At 63.1% G+C, this 18,751-nt stretch overlaps 1 protein-coding gene across 2 annotated transcripts in view; it reads right to left on the minus strand.

Annotated features, from left to right (window-relative positions):
- Window positions 1-17,587, minus strand: part of OSBPL5 (oxysterol binding protein like 5) — a 54,872-nt gene extending 37,285 nt beyond the window's left edge. The window contains exon 1 of one of the 2 annotated variants that reach the window (XM_066379948.1): window positions 17,450-17,587. The gene's annotated coding sequence lies outside the window, so the exon portion shown is untranslated. Of the gene's footprint in view, window positions 1-2,263; window positions 2,332-17,449 lie in introns of those variants that run through there. The other variant, XM_066379910.1, reaches the window with a different exon arrangement.
- Between the last annotated feature and the right edge of the window lie 1,164 nt (window positions 17,588-18,751).

Consider the following 18,751-nt stretch of genomic DNA (forward strand, 5'->3'; position numbering starts at 1 on the left):
TGTGGTTTTCCCACAGGAAAGTCCCATCGATGGGTGGGTGGGGGTGGGATGCTGGCCGTGCCCTGGCAAAGGGCGAGGGCGCTTGGCGGTGCCGAGGGCCAAGTGCTGCCGCGGCACAGAGCGACCTTGATGAGCACTGTCAACATCTGCGTGTGAGCCGTGTGCGCGGCCAGGGGCCTTCTTGGTGGGTCCTGTCTGAGTCTCCACCGTGACCGTGCGCTCCTCTGACTGTTGGGAAACGCACCCCCAGAGGCACCGCCGCGCTGAAAGTCGTAAAGAGTGAGGGGTGCCGTACCCTGCGGGGGACAGAGGAGCTCTTGCCCGAGCCCAGGGAGGGGGGACAAGATGGTTTTCCAAGGGGCAGGTGGCCCCGGGGGCTGGGGGAGCAGGGAGAGAACCCGCCCCCCGCAGTGCCCAGCCAGCACTCAGCAAACAGTAGGTGCCAATGCAGTGCCCAGCCAGCACTCAGCAAACAGTAGGTGCCAATGCAGTGCCCAGCCAGCACTCAGCAAACAGTAGGTGCCAATGCAGTGCCCAGCCAGCACTCAGCAAACAGTAGGTGCCAATGCAGTGCCCAGCCAGCACTCAGCAAACAGTAGGTGCCAATGCAGTGCCCAGCCAGCACTCAGCAAACAGTAGGTGCCAATGCAGTGCCCAGCCAGCACTCAGCAAACAATAGGTGCCAATGAAGGCTCCTGGAGGGTCCGACAGACTGCTGGGATGTGTATACAGCAGGTGCTCAGTGACAGCCAGCGCCAGCTGACTGACCCTCACAGCCGCCTGGTGGGCAGGCACAGGTACCAGGACGCCAGGCGGGGGGGTGGGGGGGAGACAGCGCCTGGAGTCCCTGGGAAAGTGGGCTCCACCCCACCAGGAGCTCCTCAGGGCCACAGGGGTGTCAGCTGGGGTCCGACCTTCCGGAACCTTCTCCACTCCCTGCCTTCTGCTCTCCAGGGCTGGCACGCCGGTCAGGGCTGTGGACGGTCATGTGACCCTGCTCTCACCTCCGGAAGCCTCCCCGCCGGCAGTGACAAACAGAAGGAAGAAGAAACGGGGGGACAGAGGGGAGCAGGGGGGTCTACTTTAAACCGGCGCCGAGGAGACGAGAGGCAGCCGTGGCTGGTGGTTTGGCGGCGCCGACAGCGGGGAGCTGCGGCGCCCCCGTTCCACCTCCTCTCTGCTCTGTGTACGTTTGACATTTTCCGTCACACACACAGAGAAGAGAGGCTAACGCTCCCTCCTGAAGGCCTGAGAACTGCCCCAAAACCGTAAACTAAAGCAGCAGAAACCACCGTCCCCCTCACGTCCGAAGGCTCAGAGTTTAAAAGGCTGAGGAGAAGCCAGGCGTCCTCGAGGACACGGGCCAGGTGGCCGCCAGCGCGACCTCAGACAGCAAGAAGCCAGAAGACCGCATGAGACGGGGACGGCTGGAGACGTAAGGGGGTCCAGACCCCGGGCTCGCCGGGAAAGAGGCAGAGGAGCAAAGGGTCCCCGTGGCGGGCCCCTTGGTGGGCGGGCTGCAGCCTCCCACGAGCTAGACCCCCCCCCCACCGCCGGGCGCCCAGCCTGGCCTGGCCTGGTCACTGCAGGGCCACACGTGGGCCCCTCCAGCTCTGCGTCTTTCGGCCTGCGACGCGGCTCTCCTGGCTGTCCAGGGCGTATGCAACTCAGGGCAGCCCCTGCAGGTCCCCCGTGCCTGCCTGCCTGCCGGAGGCGCCCACGCCCGGATGCAGCACAGGGTGGAGCCAGGGCGGCCCAGGCGCTGCCTTCAGCTCCCACAGGCGCGGGCTGTGGGTCACCCTCTCGGAGACCACCTTTTCCAGGTGTCCTACCCGGCCGGGCGCCTGGGAAGAGGGCACAGAGGGGTGCTTGGCGCAGGTGTGGCCCCTCGTTCTCTCCCCCCCCCCCCCCCCCCCCCCCCCGCTGTCACGGTCGCTGCCAGCACTCGGCTCCTGGGCCCTCCACGCCCGTCGGACTGCAGCACGGCCGGTCCCCGAGCTTGTACCCTTACAGGCCTTGGGGACAGTCGACGGTCAAACAGCAGCAGGCATTCTGACCCACGTTTGTGGGTGTGCCCAGTGGCCTCGCCCAGGTTCTGTGTTTCCATCCTCTGACCTCCCAGGAGGCAGCCCCATCACCAGGACGGTGAGCGCCAGCGAGTCACTGGAACCCCACGCCCCTGCTCGGCGCCCACTGGTGCCCCTCGAGGCGAGGACGGCCGCTGCCCCTGCCTCCCTCCCACTCAATCGTCAGAACAACCCACCTCCTGCTGACGAGTCCACCGGCGGTCACTGCCCTGGCCGGGCGCTCGGCGCTTGGGGCACAGGGCCAGCCTGGTCAATGGGCACGGGCACACCCAGTGTGCCCTGAGTGCCAGGTGCTGGCACAAGCTGCGCCGAGTCTGGGCAGAGAGAGGCCTCGGGACGGCGGAGGGGCACCCAGGGCAGCTCCCAGCAGACGGGCAGCGGCGAGCTGCTCTCAGGAGCCCAAGTCCCACGGCCCCAGAGAGAGACAAAGCCTTTTCCTCTTTCCTTCCTTCAGGCGCTCTTTTTAAAGAATGTTTCTGGTTCCCAGGTAAACACACATGATGCAATCGTAGATGTTGTCCGCCTAGGTCCCTCCCCGGGGGACGGACGGCAGGGCCCCACAGCCCAGCGAGGAACCAGAGCCGAGGGCGCAGCAATGACCCTGCTGGGAGGTGGGCGCATCCAAACCAGTCCCCTGCCCTGTCCCCTGTCCTGTCCCCTGCCCAGCCCCCTGCCCTGTCCCCTGCCCTGTCCCCTGTCCTGTCCCCTGCCCAGCCCCCTGCCCTGTCCCCTGCCCAGTCCCCTGCCCTGTCCCCTGCCCTGTCCCCTGCTCAGTCCCCTGCCCTGTCCCCTGCCCTGTCCCCTGCCCTGTCCTCTGCCCAGTCCCCTGCCCTGTCCCCTGCCCAGTCCCCCATGGGAAGTCCGGGGGCAGAGTGGGGGGCCAGGGGCAGCTGAGCACACATCCCAGCACAAACCAACAGAGAAAACGGCCACTCCTCGGAGAACGGCCCAGAGCTCAGCACATGCTGGCTCGTCCCCTGGGGAGGGGTCTCCAGGCAACGCAGCAACACTGCCCGGGCACCCCGGTGGCCCCATCTTTGTGGTCACCTCCCTGTCTCTGCGAGACCGGTTCTCTGTCCCATTCCGCCTGCTTCTGGAGAGGGGCCGCCCTCCAAGCCCCTGGAGTCGGCCACTGAAGCCCCTTCCTCCAGAGCCACGCTGCGAATGTGCAGGTCACCCATGTCTCCCGACACCCGGGCACAGACTGACGCCACTAGGTGACGCGGGGCGGCATGAACCACCCTCGGCCTCCCTTTTAATTTCTCGTCCCAGCCTCCCGACTGTGAAGGAGGGAGAGGCTGGGGCGTCATCCTCCTCTGAGCCCCATTGTTACTATTTCCCGGAGGTTTCGCAGACAAAAGTCCCCTTGCTACAACTGAGTCCCTGGCGTTTCCTGCTAGCTGCGCATGTTATTATAGTTACCTGCTACTTGTTACAAGTGGTGGTGCTTTTCTGACTGTAGCAACAATGTATAGTTTCTCTCAGAAGCAAACTTACTGCAGTAAAAGTAACAGAAGAGATAGATGGTGTGGGGCGGAGTGGGACGGAGTAAGACCGCACAGATGGTCTGTGAGCGCCCTGAGGTGGCCCCGTCCCGGCCGGGAAGCTCTGTGCTCCCCAACCCTGAGAGAGGAGACTGGGCCTTGGCAGTCATGGGTTCCCACTGCCGAGGTCCCATCCGAGCAGCTCCTTTTAAAAGACTCCTTTTACTATAAAAGAAAATGGGACTGCAGAAGACCACACAGACCTCCGGCCTCATGAGCCTTTCCAGAGAAACACTCTGTGACCACCACCCGGGTCAGAAACCGGAGCTGCCCAGCCACCCCAGCGGTCCCTTGGGTGTGCGTCCCAGTCCCTGACGAACCCCTGATCCCCGTTCCTGATCCTCACACCTCCCCCTCCTCCTCCTCCTCCTCCTCCTCCTCCTCTGTGGGTTCCGCATTCACACTGTATCCCAGGGCCCTGCCTGAGTCCCACCCACCAGGAAACGTGTGCCCCTGCGTCCCTTCCATTTCCGGGCAGACTATCCCTGGGAGGGGCTTTGGGATGAGCGGTGGGGTGGAGGGGGGGCTCTGGGTGGGCAATGCCCGGCGTGTCCCGAGCCCTGTTCCACTCCCGAGAATCACGCTACCAGGTGCCCCACCGCTGGTCCTGAGCTTGCGTGGAGCAGACACCCGTACAACACACAGAGGTCTGGGTTCAATTGTGCCCTGGATACCCGGGGGCAGCCGCTAAGGAATCCGTGAGGACTTCTCCTGGATTCCGCATGAGAGCGCAGAACGCGGTTAGAAACAGGAAGAACAGAGCCCCTGTGCTGTCAGATTCTCCATCACACGACACCTCCGCCAGCGCTCTGCTCGCGCTCCCTGACAAGTCGCGGGTCCTGCTCCAGCACCTGCTCACTCTCGGTTTGCACACATTTCTAACCCTCTCACTCCCCTGGTTTCCTAGACAGAAGTGGACCAGAGCAGAAACACCATTTCATTTTATTTCTTTATTAAGTGAGAGGCGGGGAGGCTGGGAGGCAGAGAGACAGACTCCCACATGCGCCCCGACCTGGAACCACCTGGCAAGCCCCCTACAGGGCGATGTTCTGCCCATCTGGAGCTGTTGTTCCATTGCTGGCAACCGAGCTATTTCAGAGCCTGAGGCAGAGGTCATGGAGCCATCCTTAGCGCCCGGGGCCAACTTGCTCAAACAATTTGAGTCATGGCTGCAGGAGAGGAAGGGGGTGGGAGGGGTAGGAAGAGATGGTCGCTCCTCCTGTGAGCTCTGACTTGGAATCGACCCCAAGATATCCAAACGCTGGGCCGTCACTACCGCTGAGCCAACTGGCCAGGGCCAGAAACACCATTTTTAAAAAAATTGATTTTTAGAGAGAGAGGAAGGGAGAGAGAGAGACAGAGAGAGAAACATCGATTTGTATTCCCACCCATTCACGCCATCATTGGTTGGTTCTTGTATGTGCCCTGTACGGGACTGGAACTCACAACCTCGGCATGTCGGGACAACACTCTAACTCACTGAGCTCCCTGGCCAAGGCCCAGAAACACATTTGTCTTTGTCTTTTTTTTTTTTCTTTTTTCTGAAGCTGGAAACGGGGAGAGACAGTCAGACAGACTTCCGCATGTGCCTGACCAGGATCCACCCGGCACGCCCACCAGGGGCGACGCTCTGCCCACCAGGGGGCGATGATCTGCCCCTCCGGGGTGTCGCCCTGTGGAGACCAGAGCCACTCTAGCGCCTGGGGCAGAGGCCAAGGAGCCATCCCCAGCGCCCAGGCTATCTTTGCTCTGATGGAGCCTTGGCTGTGGAAGAGGAAGAGAGAGACAGAGAGGAAGGAGGGGGTGGGGGTGGAGAAGCAAATGGGCGCTTCTCCTATGTGCCCTGGCCGGGAATCGAACCCAGGTCCCCCGCACGCCAGGCCGACGCTCTACCGCTGAGCCAACCAGCCAGGGCCCACATTTGTTTTTTAAGAAGGGAAGTAACTAAAAACCCGTCCAGCAAGAAGTTTAAGCAAAGCGGTTTTAGTATAGGGACAAACAGTTCAGCAGAGGGCAGCGTCCCCTCAGGGCACCAGGTGTCACAGCGTTGTCATCAGCTGGAGACCTTGTGGTGAGCCCTGTGACATGCTGGTGGGTGACCTCGGGCATGGTTTCTTCACCTCCCTGAGGCTCAGGGACCCTGTCTGCAATGGAGGTGATAACAGACCTTACCATATAGGGCTATTTTAAGGATTAGAGGAGACAAATCATCTTATATAAGCCTTACTAAAACGTTAGTCGCTATTAAAATTAATTGTAATGACCCAAGTCACCAGGAAAAAGGTTATTAAATTATTCATCGCTGATACTTGAAGGCCGCCAGGGACCGCGTCGTAGGTAACGCGTTTTAGAAAGATTTCACTGAGCCCGGTCACATTCTCAGAGGCCTGGCGCTTCCCGGGGGAAGCGGCCCTGGTGGGACAGCCCCCTGCGGCCTGAAAGAGTGCCCCCCCCCCCCAGGGCCACGTGCTCTATGAAGGGGAACAGGCCAGTGGCTTGAGGGTCCAGGCTCCGCTGGGAGGTGATGAATGGCTGCGCTGGGAAGACCAGGCACGCCGAGATAAACAGTGTGTTCCCTGTGCTCTCGTCATTTAAAAACAAACTGAAAAGCAGGCACCGTTTAAAAATAGTGAGCTGGGCAGGAGGACAGTTCTTTGCCTGTGTGTCCTCATCCCGTCCTTTGTGGAACCGCGGCTTAAAACCCAGCGGATGACGGCAGCATGGAGCAGGCAGGGACTCCCGGCAGAGCCGCGGTGGCCCACGTAGGGGACGCTCCTGAGGCCACACCAAGAGGGCGGGGCGGGGGTCCACCCTGCATGGACTAAATCCCCCTCCTACCATTTTTGCTGCACTTGGAGTTCTCGGGGTGCCGGGGATAGTGGAGGCTCCACGTATGAACCCACAGAACAGAAGCCTGCCTAGTACGCCTGAGGTCCCTCTCTTCCTATGGCCAAAACAGATCTGTCTCTTCCTGCTCCCTGCCCTCCTCCTCCTCCTCCCGGGACAAGACCCGAGAAGGAGGTCTCCATGAGCCCCATACTGCCTGGCCAAGGACGGCCCACAGTGGCAGCCTCAGATCTGGTAACAGGGAGGGTCTGGGGACACCTGGGGAAAACCCCACCCCCGAAAACCCCACCCCCACCCCCCACCCCCGTGTGTGTGCGCGCGCGCGCGCGCGCGCACACACACACACACACACACACACACTGGTATTCCAGAATCAGGGAGGGCGGGAGGACTCGCACATGGCTGTTGGCACAGAAGGCGTTGTGAGCACTGAACAAACGGCCCACTGGGCAGCGTTCTCTCTGTCCACCGGCCTGAAAGGTTCCCCAGAGCCTCCGCGGAGGGAGCACTAGCTGGCCTGGACCAGAGCGCAATGCTGATGCGGGAGCGGGTCTGGGCCTGGGGCTCCGGACTGAGAGACGACAGCCCTGCCGGACAGACGGCGGGCGGTGAGCAGCTGGACGCAACTGCGGAAGTATACGTGTCAGGTTGACTTTCCACCCGCAGGTGCAGGGGCTCAGACCCGGACCAGCCCTGCGGTGGTTCCATGTGAGCCTCGCCGGGTCGGGCCCCTGGGCTCTATCCAAGGCCTCGGTGTAGGAAACACTGGCTGAAACGAGCACCGGAGCAGGCGTAAAACGGTCAAGGTTCAAGGGAGTGGATTCTGAAAACATTTTCACATGTTCACGGGTGCGCAAGGCTCTGAACGCATCAAGATCTCACGTCCTGCGAACGTCTGTCCTCACGGATTCCCAGTTCGGGACTCCACCGAGGAGCGTCCTGTCGGGAAGAGGCCTGTCGTTACTCTGGCCACTCCCTTAGCCACTGTGATGGCTGAACTGTGTCCTCCAAACTCATATACAGACCCTAAGATCTCAGAATGTGACCGCATTTGGAGATGGGGGTCCTTACAGAAATGATTAAGGCAAAATGAGGTCACGAGGGTGGGTCTTCATCCAATGTGACTGGTGTCCTTATAAGAAGAGGAGATCACTGTGTTATTTGTGCTCATTTAAAAAAATTTCTATTGATTAGAGAGAAAGAGGAGAAGGAAGAGAGAGAAGCATCAACTCGCTGTTCCACCCAGCTGCTCCGTCTAGCTGTGCACTCACTGGTTGCCTTTTGCAGGTTCCCTGACCAGGGATCAAACCCTCGACCTCTGCGCACCAGGACAACGCTCCATCCACGGAGCCACCAGGCCAGGGCTACGCTCTGTTTATAATTAACAAAATGTGCCTGTCACTAAGAGGCCCCTCGGGGGCCCCTCTTCCAACCACAGCCCTGAGATGAGAGATTTCTCCCTCCAGGGAAGGCGAAGTCTGTGACCTTTCCACCAGGCAGACACCGCAGGGGGGCCCCCAAGGCCAGGACAGTCAACAGACTTGCTAAGAAAGTTCGTGTTTTGCCCCCAGACATCACCTTGAGCCCAGGACCCTTGCCTTGACCAGGAGATTCAGTCCCTGCCCACCCACCCTGGATCTGGGTCCCAGGAAGAACACACACACCCCCCCCTCCCACCCCCCCCACCCCCCTCCCCCGTGCATGATGAAGCTTTGTTACTTAGGCTCCAAATTCACTGTGTGTCCTCCCCCATCTGCTGGAGGAAAGCCCGACTCTTGACAGCCCCTCCCGTGTGTTGGGGCGTCAAAGGCAGTCACTGGCCACATCCAGTTGTGCACCCTGGAACCCCACTCTGGGCCGACCCCCCAGAAGAGCTCCGGAACAAAGACGCGCTCCAGGGATCAAATGGGAACGCCCCCGCATGTGCTTACGGGCAGTCCGGGCACAGACTGGGAGTTATTTACGTAAAGCGAGAGAAATGAATGAGGAACAGGCAATTAACTCAGCACCGCTCCCGCGCGGCTTGGAGAAGTTCAAGTGGTTTTGAGCTTCTCTGCACCTCGGCGACGATGAGGCATCCGAAGGCGCACAGAGGACCATCAGCAGTCACGTCACGTCCGCCACGAAGCCAGGGAGCCTGTGTTTGTTTGTGGCTTCATCCATATATAGTAAAACCACAAAAACACGCCTGGGAACGCTGGCCGGAGCTCCACGGGGGAAGGGAGGTGAGGAGGCGGAGGGGAGGAGCGCGCTGCAGGGGGCGGTGCGTGCGCTGGGCCGGAACTTTTGCCAGCACAGCTGGAGGTGTGGACTTGGAGAGAGCGGGCTGGGCTGTGTCCCTTCGTGGGGTTCCTGTGTTTATTTTCATCTTTCACGGTTATTAATTATTCATCAAACTTTAAATTAGTGATAAAGACATGGTCCCGCTCTGCTCTAAGAGCTAAGTGTCTTGGCAGAGTCTGAACCAGACCGCCCCCGGCCGCTGGGATCCCGCCTTCCCCGAGGGCTGGCTCTGCCAGGGCCCATTTCACAGGTGAGAAAACCGAGGCCCGGAAGCGTCAGGGACGCGCCCAGGGTCCAATGGCTAGTGTCTGAGTTGGGGGGACTCCTGTGTGGTCTGCAGACTGCTGGGCCCATGTTCTCACCACCGCTCAATGTCCTTGGGGTCAGACTCTCACTGTGTGGAGCCCCACGGACGTCAGGGGCCCCTCTGACAGGGGGCCCTGTGTCCAGACCAGGACATCGGGCTTCATGAGCGCCTGCCCCTGTCTAGACAAAACACCCAAACCAAACAAACAGGAGCAGCAGCTCACTGGCCCGCCAGGACAAACAAGTGATGTTTCCCCAGCCAGCAGACACGGAGGTCAGGGCTCAGCCACATGTAAACCAGAGGGGCCGGGCCCACAGCAGGAGACCCCACCCGTCAGAACAAGGGAAAGGGAAGGGGCGGGCAGGGCGAGGGGGGCTTGTGAGAGGCCCACAGAGACAGAGGAGAGCCAGGGCCCGGGCGCCTTGCACACCCACTACATGCCGCCCCTGCCATGGGCGCTGACTCAGCGCACCCGACAGACCCAGAGGCAGGGCCTTCCAGGCAGTGGAACAGCATATGCTAAGGCAGACAGACAGGTGCCGGCCATGCCAAGGTGGCTCCTACCCTTTCTACCCTGAGGGTCCTATCAGAGTGAGCCACCCACAACCTGGCAGGGGAGGGCAGAGCAGAGCGGAGGGTGTGCCAGGATGGAGGGACTCACTTTGCTCTGGTCACCCCCAACCTGGCAGGGGAGGGCAGAGCAGAGCAGAGCAGAGCAGAGCGGAGGGTGTGCCAGGATGGAGGGACTCACTTTGCTCTGGTCACCCCCAACCTGGCAGGGGAGGGCAGAGCAGAGCAGAGCAGAGCGGAGGGTGTGCCAGGATGGAGGGACTCACTCTGCTCTGGTCACTTGCAGGCCCAGTGGCAGCTGGAAGGCTCTCCTGCAGGACGGGCACTGGCTGTGCTGTCGGGCACCCGCTGGCAGGGAGGCTCTGGGGATCCCAGCGGCTGCCCAGCCTCAGGCCTAGCACATGGGCTCTTTGCCCAAAGGCCCTGGGGTAGGGCTACCTGCGTTCCCTTGCAGGAGCCCGGAGGAGAGACCCAGTGTGGTCAGGGCCTGGCACACGGGTTCTTTGCTCAAAGGCCCTGGGGCAGGGCTACCTGCGTTCCCTTGCAGGAGCCCGGAGTAGAGACCCAGTGTGGTCAGGGCCTGGCACACAGGCTGTTTGCTCAAAGGCCCTGGGGCAGGGCTACCTGCGTTCCCTTGCAGGAGCCCGGAGTAGAGACCCAGTGTGGTCAGGGCCTGGCACATGGGCTCTTTGCTCAAAGGCCCTGGGGCAGGGCTACCTGCGTTCCCTTGCAGGAGCCCGGAGTAGAGACCCAGTGTGGTTAGGGCCTGGCACACGGGCTCTTTGCCCAAAGGCCCTGGGGCAGGGCTACCTGCGTTCCCTTGCAGGAGCCCGGAGTAGAGACCCAGTGTGGCCAGGGCCTGGCACATGGGCTCTTTGCCCAAAGGCCCTGGGGCAGGGCTACCTGCGTTCCCTTGCAGGAGCCCGGAGTAGAGACCCAGTGTGGTCAGGGCCTGGCACACAGGCTGTTTGCTCAAAGGCCTTGGGGCAGGGCTACCTGCGTTCCCTTGCAGGAGCCCGGAGTAGAGACCCAGTGTGGTCAGGGCCTGGCACATGGGCTCTTTGCTCAAAGGCCCTGGGGCAGGGCTACCTGCGTTCCCTTGCAGGAGCCCGGAGTAGAGACCCAGTGTGGTCAGGGCCTGGCACACGGGCTCTTTGCTCAAAGGCCCTGGGGCAGGGCTACCTGCGTTCCCTTGCAGGAGCCCGGAGTAGAGACCCAGTGTGGTCAGGGCCTGGCACACGGGCTCTTTGCTCAAAGGCCCTGGGGCAGGGCTACCTGCGTTCCCTTGCAGGAGCCCGGAGTAGAGACCCAGTGTGGTCAGGGCCTGGCACACGGGCTCTTTGCTCAAAGGCCCTGGGGCAGGGCTACCTGCGTTCCCTTGCAGGAGCCCGGAGTAGAGACCCAGTGTGGTCAGGGCCTGGCACACGGGCTCTTTGCTCAAAGGCCCTGGGGCAGGGCTACCTGCGTTCCCTTGCAGGAGCCCGGAGTAGAGACCCAGTGTGGCCAGGGCCCTGAGAGGGCTCAAGGACGAGGGGGTGGAGGATGCTGAGGGGCAGCATGCAGTCGACGAGGCACTGGCGCAGGCGGGCGGCCTGCCTTTGGGGTCCGGAGCACCCCCTCCCCGTCCCACTTGGGGACCACAGGAAGGCGGGCGAGGGAACGGGGTGCTCTCTCCGGCTGTACCCGTGTGGGATGCCAGGCGGGCAGAGGAGGTCGCTTCAGTGACCGTAAGGAGACCAGTCAGGGTCACGTGTGGGAGCCTGAGAGATGGAGGGAGGGAGGAGGGGAGCCCAGGTGTCCAATCACTTTCAAACTTTTTTAAAATCAGTGGAAACCTTCTTTCTACATAAAACGTGACGTGCATCTTCGGGCGCTGGGCACCCGAGGGCTCTGCAGAACCCCAGCCTTGGGCAGCGTGTCGGGGTCAGCCGGGGGCCGTGGCTGGGCAGGGGGTCCTCTCTATACCTGTGGCTCCTATTGGGGCTTTAGTGCAAAATCTCAGCTCCCCCTCCCCTTCCCAGCGTCCCCGAGGCCCTACTGTGTGCCCGGCCTTGGGCTAGCCAGGAGGTGTGGTAGCTCCACGAGGAGCTATGCCCGGGTCACCAGCACACGGCTGGTGCTCACCCATGCATACGTGTGAGACCGGGCCCTGACCTCCCCAGGGACTGCTGCGGGCGGACCTGCAGACAGGGGCCCGGAGAGTTCGGAGGGAAAGAGACTGCTGGCCCGGCACCCGGGGCTAAGGATCCCTGAGCCGTCTTCCTCGGTCAGGCCTCCAGATCCACCGGGATCCCCGACACCACCCACCGCGGGACCCTGGCCCAGCCCCCGCCCTGGGCCACGGCTCCAGGCCTGTGCAGGGCACTGGGGGCCTGGGTCAGCCCCCTTACTGCCCAGCTCCACCCAGACCCCGCTGGCCAGGGCCCAGGGCTCTCCTCCAGGGACGGGGCTATGCAGGAGGGCCTGTCCTGCTCCTTCAGGGGACAGCCGAGTGCGAACTGGAGGCTTCTGGGAGGGCCTCGTTCAAGGGACATCACAGGGAAGAGGAAACAGGCCCTCTGAGTGGGCCTGTCCATGGCCCTCCCTGGCCCTGTCCTCAGTGCCCTGCACCACGGTTGGCTACATGGCCTTTAGGCTCCACCAGGGAGGGTGGGGCTCCCCCTAGCCCTGTCTCCCAGGGTTGGGGTGGAGAGCCCGCAACACCGTGGTCCAGGGGAGGACCAGGCTGCCGAGGGCCCCCAGGCCCCGGGCTGTCATCCCAAGGGTGACTAAGAACTGGTGGCAAACGAGAAAACATGACACTGTGCCCCCCACCCCCACCCCGCCAAGTCCAATGAGAACCAAAGCTCGCTCTCTCCCTTCTCTGAGCAGCATTCCACAGACACAGCAACAAATAACCCCCGAGGGCCTCTCCCCCGCTCTTTAACCCGGAAAGTCCCGCCGGTTCCCTTGGTGATGGGTCAAGTCCCGCGGGCCTGTGGACCTCAGCCCCTCTCCGGCCTGCGCCCGCCTGGGCTCCAGACTGGGCGTGGGCGGGGACCGGCCTCGCTGTCCCTGCTGCTCAGACGCCCACTGCTCACCCCCGGGGCCTCCCTCCCTCCCCTGGCCTCCTGGGGAAGGGGCTCCCCCACTATGATGACGGGGGGGGGTACACCGCACAGCCACCAGAGCGGCCCCTGCAGCCCCAGACGGAGCCCCAGTGCGGAGAAGACCTCGGTGCTTTAAGTGACGACCCCCTGCGTTCATCCCGATAGATGAGCACGCCAATCCCCAGGGCTGCTGCGGCTGCAACACAGGCAACAGGACACGGAGCCAGGGGGTGTTGAAGGGCCCCTCGGACGTATTCACCCCAACAGGCAGGCATAAGAAGTCCTGCCCTGCTGCCCACCCCTCCCTCCTCCTCTCCTGCCCTGCTGCCCACCCCTCCCTCCTCCTCTCCTGCCCTGCTGCCCACCCCTCCCTCCTCCTCTCCTGCCCTGCTGCCCACCCCTCCCTCCTCCTCTCCAGGGGGCCGTATTCACCCCAATAAGCGGACAGCCCCCCTCGGTGGGGACCATCCTTCCCCAGAGCCACAGCGTGGAAGCAGCTGAGATTCAGCTCCTGGCTGTTGTCCCAGCGGGCCAGGGAAGGGACGAGGGCATCACCCCTGCCCCCTGGGCGCAGGACTGGGAAGCCTCACTCCCTCCTGGCGCCGGGCCTGGCCCATCTCCTCCCTCTGCCTTCCTGGGGACCTGCCTGTCACCGAGCAGGGCCTCCACTCAGTTTCTGAATTCCCCTTGCTTTGGACAAGGGAAAGTGACCCCCACCTCCACCCCGTGCTGGTCACAAGGGGCAGCCTGGCCGGTGGCCTGTAGGGATGGGGTGTCCCCATGTTCTCATTACGCCTTGTTTTAAAAATCTGTACGGACGGGCAGGACGCTGTTCAGCTCTGGTGCCTCAGTTTCCCCTTTGGCCCTTCATTCCCTTGGGGTCAGAGGGCCCCGGGCAGTTTAATCCACCTCCATTTGCCAGATAAAAAAGGTCAGGCCCTCTTCCCTGGCTAGCCACTCCACACAGCCCTAATTCAGGAAGGACAGGAGGGGCCCCGGGAAGGGAGGCAGGCTGGGGGGGGGGGAGCTGGGGAGACAGAGACGGGGGCGGAGACACGCAGGGGCATCTGGAGGGTCCCAGCCACCGACTCCCCGGGGCAAAGACAGTTCTTCGGCTTCCCCTGAGCGCAGAGCGCCTACTACGTGCCAGGCCCCAGGAAGAGAGCCCTGAGCAGACAGACGACAAGTGGACAGCGACCAGCCACAGGGGTTAACAGCCCCACTGTGGGCCCGGCTCTGGTCCAGCTGCTGTCTCCACTGTGAGTCACTTCATTACACAGACACAGATGGGGGGGGGTAGTTTCAGACACGTATCAATGCTGCCAAGAAAACAACACACAGCTACCTGAGGATAGGCGCTTTCGTTGGGGACAGACAGGGGTCTCTCGGGGAAGTGACACCTGAGTTAGGATCTGAATTAGCGCCCTGGGCAGAGGGTCTACATCCAGTGCAAAGGCCCTGGGGTAGGAAAAGCGGGGACATAGGTGGGCAGGGACAGCAGTCTGGAATTACTGAGCCCGGTGGCATCCCAAAGGACTCCGAGCAGGTAAGCTAGGTGATGTGGGCTTTTGTTTTTAAAGCTCATGCTGGCTGCAGTGGAGGAGGCGAGTGGGTATGAGGTGAGGTGGGCTTAGGAGGCTTGGCTCTGAGATTTTCAAGAGGCCCTGGGGGTACTCCATGCCCCGTCGGAACTGGCCAACCAGGCTCGTGCCCTGAGCGATGGGTACTGCTCCTCACCAGCTCGATGACCCAGATAACCCTGGCACTTCTCTGAGGGCCCCACACCCCTCCAGCGGTCTGGCCTGACAGTTCCGAGACCACTCCCCGTGGTCACTGAGCACCCCCTCCTCGCATCCCGCAGGTCGGTGATCCTGGTTACAGAAGATCCCTCCTTGGGGGTCCCTAAAGCCTTTCCAGGTTGCCCCCCCCACCTTAGTCCTGCAACATTCCTTATCGTGGATGGCTTATCCCCCGCCACTTGGCTGGACAAGGGCTCTAAGCTAGGGGAGCCCTTGCTGTGTCTGCCCCCCCCCTTACCCCCAGCCTTGCTTTTCAATCAAGCGGGTCCTGAGCACCTAGCTGGGGATCCCTCCCCTTGGCACAGACAGAGGCGCAAGCCAACGTCACACCCTGTGCGCACACTACCAAGGGCCCTGCTTGGAACAACCGTGATGCTAAGGGGACACCATGGTCCACCAAAGTCCGAGCTCTTTGTCCCCGACCACACCACCGTCCCCTGCAGAAGGACCCCTGCCTGCTCACACAGCTCCCCGTGAGCCGCCAGCCAGGTGAAGGCCATGAGGGGCGAGGCTGGCTGCAAAACCCCCCATCCCCGGGAGCTCACTCTGTGCGCCCCCGTAAGGTCTGGGTCCTCCACCTGAGGTCCCGCAGGTCCCAGGGCAGCCGGGCGCCAGAGCTGTTCCCCTGTGACGGCCGGGAGTGGCATAGGAACCTCCCGGGGCAGCACACCTGCTGGCCTTCGAGAGGTCACAGCCTGGCCTGTACCACCTGATGCCCAGCCCCCAACACACAATGGTGCCCACCGGGCTCCCCCGCCACCCCTGTGGACACAGGTGGTCACATCCACCCGACGAGACCAACGGCCTGTGGTCCCTGTGCAGCACCTGACAGCTGCTTCATGTCAGAATGACCGGGGCCCCTCGGTGTGCACCCCCGTGCCCCGGTTCTCTGCAGCCCCCAGGCCCCCGGTGGCAACTTCAAGAGCGTCAGGCTGGGTCTGAACGGGTCCTCTGCTGTGGCCGGGACACCCGTCCCTTGAACAATGAGGGGGATGGGGTGGGGCAAGCTCCTGTCACCTTGGGTGGGCTCTCCGCCCCCTGCACACCGCGTGTGTCCGTGTGCCCACCCGTGTGCGCCCACGCCGGCTGAACCGCAGAGCAGACGCAGAGCACAAGTCCCTCAAACAGCTGACAAGGACACACAATGGTCCTCAAACCACTGTCTGGTCACGGAGTTTTTCTTCCCTCCCTGAGCGTAGCATGTCGGATTACTATCTCTGCTAGGGAGCAAGCTTCCAGGAAGAGCGGTTTCGGGGAGAGAAACTGGTCCGGCACCGCCCAGCTCAGGGGACAGACACCACCTGGGCGGGGGCGGGGGGGGGCGTTGCTGCATCCGGCCTTCTGCACACACGCACGCAAGAGCCAGAGCAGACCCCTGAAGGACCTGACCCGTTCAGGGCCCAGGAGGGAGGGGCCTCCCTTGGGCATCCAGGAGGCCCTGCCCAGGGGCTCAGCGCCTGCACAGTGGTGTCCCCGTGAGGTGACAAGGTCCTTGCCCGGTCCACCTCCTTTGTCACCTTTTCTAGGCACAGCCTGGCGAGGCAGACCAGACAGACCCTCGGCGCCTGCCTCCCTGGCATCCTGGCCCTGCCCCGCACACGTGCAGGCAGACAATAGGATCTAGGATCGGGCGATCTGGAGATGGAAGCCGGGAGGAGAGCACGATGCCCCCGTCCCTGCGAGGCCTGCCGAGTCCAGGGAGCCACCAGGCCCTGCACAGCCACAGCGGCACAGGGGTCAAGAGGAAGCCACCGCCCACGGCCCTCTGGTGAGGACAGGGTTTCTGCCGTCTGGGAGCAGGGCCCACCCTGTGTACACAGATCCAAGGGTGTATACTCCCGAGAGGGCTGTGCCCACACCCCTGGCTGTGACACCCTGGGCCGGCCCCTGGCCTGGTGGTTGTACCCAGGGGGATGACCACCACCGAGGTCCGCCAGCCAAAGGCGCCTTGGAGGGTCTCAGGCAGATGGACAACACGTATGTAAACTATTCCTTGGGTAGACTGAGTAGCAAGTGAGTAAAACCCCCAGATGATGAGGAGCAGAATGCCAACCAGTGGCTATGGCATGGTCCAGCCCAAGAAGGGCCTGGCCAAAGGGGCAGAGAAGCCCATCTCCTTCCTGGAAGGACCTGTCCACACCCCCAGGAGCCACTCAAACCCTAACTCCAGCCAGCTGCTGATAGCAGACAGCCAGATGGTGGGGAGCCAGCCGAGGGGGCACTGCCCCAGGAGCCCCAGCCAGTGAGCGGTCTGGGGGGGGGGCTGCTGACAGCCCCCAGCACCATGTCCCACCCTCCCCTAATACCCGGGACCCTCCTTGTGCCCGGAGCAATTCCTGACGCTCTGTATCTTCAGGGGCCAGTGGCCTAGAGGTGGAGGCTGTGGCTGGACCGCTCACCGCCTCACCCTGTGGACCCAGACAGAGCCGCCCTGGGAACCGGGCCCAGAGCTGGGGTGCCAGACGCAGCGTCCCCGCCCCCCTAACCCCCAACACCCCACCCCAAACACACCTCCCCTTTTGGACCCCAGGGTCGCTCAGTTGAGGACACAGACCGGGCTACTCTACTCGAGGCAGGCAGACACAGCCCCCTCCCTCCGTCCTCCCGGTCCTCGCGCCGCGCTCCCACACCCTGGCCCCACCCGCGTCCTAACCCGCCCGCGCCTGTCCCCGCGCCACTCCAGCAAGCTCCAGCGCCACGGGCCGGGGCGGGTCTCCGCAGCGCCAGCCACTGTCGGGGTTCAGGGGGCTGAGCCCCATTTCCCACGGTCTGGGAGCGCTGCGGCGCGAGGTTCCCCAGACCCCCGAAGCTGGCCGCTGGCGGCCCGCTGGACGCTCCGGGCCCTCCGCGCCTCGGCCTCTCCGGACCCTTCCCCGGGATCCTTCCTGGTTCCCTCCCGGCCCCCTCCCCAGCCCGCTCCTACCGTGCGGAGAGCTCGGGGCGCGGGGCCGGGCGCGCGGGGTCTCAGCTGGCAGCGCGGCCCGGGCTGCAGGAAATGCCAGAAGACTGATCCAAGCGCGTTCGCGGAGGGAGGGAGCAGGCCGGCGGGAGGAGGAGGAGAGAGAGGGAGGGGAGAGGAGGGAAGAGGGCGCGGCAGCCGCAAAACCCGGGCGGGATTGGCCGCGCCGGAGCGGGCGCGCTAGAGACCCCAGTCCTCGCGCGCTCAGGCCTGGCCACGCCCCCGCCTCCCTCTCCCTGGGGCGCGCCCCCGCCGGGCGCACGCTCGCTGGGCAGGGCCTTCGGAGGCGGTGGCCACAGGTCGGTGGGCACACTCCCCTGAAAAGGGGCAGGAGGATGGGAGGGGGCGAGTGGGGTGGCCAGGGGGGGTCAGCCTTAGGGGTTCGTTGCACTTAGGGGTGCGGGAGAGTGCCGAGGTCAGGGATGTGTGCGCTGCCCATGCTCGCCAGAGTGTGGGGTGCTTCCCGCTCTCCTTCTGAGCTCAAGAAAACTGTCAGCATTGGCCCCCCAGTCACGGGAGCCAGCAGAACACAGAGGGAGACCGGAAACTGGCCCTTGTCCTACAACATGCGGGCTCAAGGCCCGTAGTCACACTGCACGTTTCTAACTGTACCTTTTTCTCAGGACTTTCTAGTTTAAAGCTCACCCCCTGTGACTTCCTGCTGTGTGTCCCCCCTCACCCCTTCTGCCTCCAGAGACCTTTCTAGACCCCAGAAGTCCTCCTGTGTAGAAGAGACACTCTAATTTGACTGAACAACCCCAGACAGAAGCCAGGTGAGAGGTCTTCCCCTCCCCGGTGATGCGTCGTGACCTCCAGCCTCCCTGGCTGCAGAACCTCAGCCCGGTCTTCAGAGCCTGCGGGGCCTTGTCCCAGCGTCTGTCCCCAGAGGGGGCCTTGTCCCAGCGTCTGTCCCCAGAGGGGGCCTTGTCCCAGTGTCTGTCCCCGGAGGCCAGACCAGCTGGAGCCCGGCACTCCAGGCACTGCAGATAAAGTAGGATGCCCAGGGGTGAGGGAGGACGGCGGGAGCTTTTTCCAGACAGAACCTTTCTGTCTGTCCCCTCTGTCCCCTTTCAAGGCAGGAGACAGGTCCTTCCCCACCGTCTGAAGCTGCCAGAGGTCAGGTGCCTTTCCATGTTTTCGCTTTATGTTGGGCTGAGAGGGCAGTCCCTAACACCTGCAGGGGGGGGGCTGTGGGGGCTGGAGCCTGGGAGAGCCCAGCCTGGGAGTGGCAGGGTGCTCCTGCTTCTTGGAGGAGAGCAGGGCAGG

Source organism: Saccopteryx leptura, chromosome 1 (genome assembly GCF_036850995.1).
Source record: "Saccopteryx leptura isolate mSacLep1 chromosome 1, mSacLep1_pri_phased_curated, whole genome shotgun sequence".
NCBI classification, from domain to species: domain Eukaryota; kingdom Metazoa; phylum Chordata; class Mammalia; order Chiroptera; family Emballonuridae; genus Saccopteryx; species Saccopteryx leptura.